Raw genomic sequence first — 4,396 nt, 5'->3', positions numbered from 1 at the left:
AATATATGATTATTCTGGATTAAAAAGACAGGAATTAGGACACATTCTACATGGTGGATGAAACTTGAGGACATTAGAATTGTGCTTTGTGAAATCAGCCAATAACAATGACAAATACCAAAGTGTCATATGATTCCAAGTATATGAGCTATCTGGATAAGTCAAATTTATAGAAACAAAATGCAAATCATGATTGCCAGGGGCATGAGAGAGGTGAAAATAGAAAGTTGGTTAATAGGTTAGAGTTCAGTTCTAAGAGATTAAAAAAAAAAACTTCTGGAGATCTGTTTTACGGCAAGGTGAAAACAAGATTGAACTTTAAAATAAAGTTAGAGTTTAAAATTTTATGTTATTTTCTACTCAATTCACATTTTATGAAGTATGTTGTATGCTGTGTTCCTGAACAGATATTCTTTTCATATGATTAGGTTTTGTTTCTCCATTCTCAGTCTTTTGTAATTGACGTCCATATGTTAACAATGTCTTACTGCCCATGTATGGCTTACAGAGTTACTGCATTGTCTTCCAGCAACTTATTGCCAAGGGTCGTTCACACCTGCTGTGTCATTTGTAGTTGGCCTCTTCTTCCTCTTGATAAACACAAAGTGTAGTTTTCAAAAAAAATAAATAAAATATATATTTTTAATGGAAAAAAAAATTTTATGTTATTTTCTTATCATAGTAAAAATTCTTAAATAATAATTTTAATGTAAGGTTGATTTAATTTTAGAAAACCTACCATAATTTACCAAGGAAGCAAATTAAAGAAAATAATGATTATCTCTAACAATTAGAAAAAGGTGATTTAAATCACTATTCACTCTTGACTGATAAACACAAGTACCACAACTAAAGAACTGCAACCCTCAGTGGCACTGGAGTTGAATGTGCAAGCATTTTAGTGTGATATGAGACTCCCAATAAGTACCACAACTAAAATAATAAAAAATGTTTGACCACTACAGCAAAGCATGCATTCAACCCCAGGTCATCGGAATAACCACATTGCAAGCCTACTTGTTAAATTAAATGTCACACACACATACACACACACCACACACACACACACACCACACACACACACACAAACACAGGCACACACACATGCGCACACACATAGGCACACATGCACACAGGAACACACACACACTGCTTACATTAGCATAATTTAACTGCAAATCATTAAGAGAATTATTTTTGACGTAATGGGAAAGGCATATTTGCCCCTGAGAAACTTCTGCAGAGCATCCTATAAGGATAATAGATTACTGGTATGGAAAGCAGGGGAAGGGAATAAGAAGAAGGAAGGGAAAGATACGCAGAGAGAAATGAAGCATAAGAGAAGTAACTATATAAGAAATGGAAAAAAACCTGACTTTTCTCATAAGAAGCTTTATGTGAATAACGCAAATGGACAGGCCAGATAAATTATCAAGTTAATAAGATGTTTAGCAAAGTGACTTTGTGTAATAGTAATATAAAAGTCCGGTGATTTCTGTTCAATGACAAATAGAGCCTTTAAGAGTTCTTTAATCAATTTATAATTGCATCAAAAAAATAAGTATCTAGGACAAAAGTCATGTGAGACCTATATAGAGAAATTTATCACCTTCTGTTAATGTCTTCCTTAAGACATTAAGCAAGAGATCAATAGATGGAGAGATTTAACATAATAATCAATTAGAAAATGAAATATTATACTATTGGAAGGTCAAATGTTTCCACAAAGTGAACTATCAAGTCAGGGCAATACCAATGAAAATTCAGAAAACACTTTAAATCGAAATGAATAGGCTAATTCTTAAATGTTTTTGAAAGAGCAAAGGATCAAGAACTGTCAATACTCAAGAAGAGATGCTGCAGAGATAAATGAGCAATTGAGAATTTCCCTTGCATGTGTGTGACGATGGTTCTTGGTTCAAACCTATACACACACCTACTATAACAATAGAAAGACTGGCATGCATCCATAGGGAAGCTGGAACTGGTCCTCCTTTGGTTCCTAAGCATGGTGATTGGGAATTCACACCATTGTGTGACACAGGTCTCCCTTCAATCTTGTTACAGCATCAGCACAGTACATGCCTGAGGTGAAAGTTAAAAAAAAAAAAAAGGAAATCTAGTCATTTTGGGCTAACCAGATGCCCTTACAGAAAATAAATAAATAAAATGCATCTCTCCCTCACAGTTTAATTAAAAACAAACAAATAAAAAAATACCCAACAACTTCAGATTGACTAAACACTTAACACTTTTTTCCTTTTTTTTTTCTTACGGGGTAGGAACAACACGTGGCAGTGCTCAGGGATTACTCTAGACTCTATACCCAGGAATCACTACTGGCGGTGCTCAGAGAAGTATGTGGGATTCTGGGGAAGGATGTCAGGGACCAAACCTGGATCTGCTCTGTGCTAGGCAAGTGGCCTACTTGCTATACTATTGCTCTGGTCCCTTAACACTTTTTAAAAAGAATGCATTCGTGCATATCTGATGCAAAGGATTTCTGAAACAAAACCCAATAAGTGAACCCGCAAAGAAAATGATTGACAAGTCATTTAACACTAAGTACTTCTGTTTATCATGATACACAAAAGAGTACAAAAATACAAGACATAAAGCAATGAGCAATGGTTATATGCATAACGTATCAAGATAAAAAATGTTTCTAATATGTTTTTAAATAAAAGGGTAGTAAGGCAGAAGGAAAAGAAGGCAACCCATTTTTGAATAATAACATACAAAAAATGGTCAATATCATTCATAATCAAAAAGAGAAACATGAAAATCAAAATGAGGTAAAGTCTCAAGTTGATAAAGTGTGAGATCCGGACAATGCAGTATCTTAGGAAGGATCTAGAGGAGCGGGAATCTGCAGTGTGGGAAGAACAGATACTATTTGAAAAACAATTTTGGCATCAGATTGCATCCTGAAGACCTACATATCTTTCAGTTAACAATTCCACTATACAAATACAGAAACCAGCCAAAAGATTACTATGGTGTCAATAAAGATTTTAGACTGGACAGACTATAAATTAATAACACGTCACAAAGGGATACTACCATAGAGATAATCTGGTACCTCTGCACAAGGAAACAAACATAACGGAGACCACAGCGGCATTATTTCTAGTAGTAGAAATAAATGGAACTAACTTAAATGTCCACCAGTGGGAAACTTAGTAAATAAAACAGACATGCAAGGAAACAAAGGAAAGTGTTACAATGTTTGGCTACCGGAGTGCTGCTGTTCTAGAAGCTTCACTCGAGCTAATTCTCCCTTTTCCTCTGGCGCATAAAATCTGTTATTTCTGGATATCTGCCCTCCACACTGTATTTATATTTAATTGACCTAGTGGATTGCAATTGTGGTTTTACTTTTGCACAAGAAAATTCCCGTAAGCCCTATTGAATCTATCATTTTCAAACACTTTCTCTCATCGGGTTTCTCACTTCTGTTCCTCTCCCTCACAAGATAGATACAAACACATGTGCAACACATGCTACTTGTTACACCCTTCACGTGACCCAAGATGCGTCTCCTGATACCTCTGTGCAAATGCCCGCTGCCACTCATGTATATGGAAAAGATTTTGAACATTCCCAGACCCCCAAACTTTCACCAAATCATACCAAAGAATACAGAAAAGCTAAAGTAATTGACAGAGAATAAAAAGCAGAATTATAGGTTAAATGCAGAGCCTTTATTTGTCTTGTTTTGGGATCACACTCAGAAAATCTCCGGGGTTACTCCTGACTCTGGACTCAGGAATTACTTCTGGCAGTGCTCTGGGTACCACATGTGATGTCGGGCACCGAACTTGTGTCCACCTCACACAAGGCAAAAGCTCTACCCACTGAACCACCGCTCCACCTCCTAAGTATGAAGCCTTTGTAAAGTAGTTCCAGGGAAGGAGACATTTCCGGACACCCCTTGGGTTGCTATGACGGCTATTTCAAAACAGAAAAGTTTAACACTTCAATTTTCATCTTGTATAGTAAAAGCCACATTCCACTTCCGATTTGGCAGGTTAGACAAAAGAGCAAGTACTAAAGTCTCTCTTCTTGAAAACAGATAGGGCTTATTTGTCAAGCCAGTGAACGTGGATCTTGCTTGCTTGTCCCTTTGCTGGCTTACTTGCTCTTTCAAGCTTATATTCTCTCTTGAACATTCCTTTCCTTCTCCCCATCCCCCTGCGTCTTTCTAAGTCAGTTTTGTTTCTTCAATAAAAATGATTTTGCCTCACACACATATAAAAAAGTTTGGATGATCATACTTTTCAAAGACAGAGTAGACATACTTTTAAAGTGAGTAAAATCTCAAGAAAATACTATTTTTAACACCAGAACAAGAACAAAGGATGATTAAGATACAAATTTTATATGATAGTTTATT

The 4,396-nt window shown here is 36.0% G+C and overlaps 1 non-coding gene across 1 annotated transcript; it reads left to right on the top strand.

Annotated features, from left to right (window-relative positions):
• The first annotated feature begins 1,987 nt into the window (after positions 1-1,987).
• LOC129402616 (small nucleolar RNA U13) lies at positions 1,988-2,091 on the top strand. Its single transcript, XR_008628731.1, has one exon. It is a non-coding gene; the product is annotated as a small nucleolar RNA U13 (small nucleolar RNA).
• Positions 2,092-4,396: the final 2,305 nt, after the last annotated feature.

The sequence above is a fragment of the Sorex araneus genome, chromosome 2, assembly GCF_027595985.1.
Source record: "Sorex araneus isolate mSorAra2 chromosome 2, mSorAra2.pri, whole genome shotgun sequence".
In the NCBI taxonomy this organism is placed as follows: domain Eukaryota; kingdom Metazoa; phylum Chordata; class Mammalia; order Eulipotyphla; family Soricidae; genus Sorex; species Sorex araneus.
This window is presented reverse-complemented; position numbering and strand designations above follow the sequence as displayed.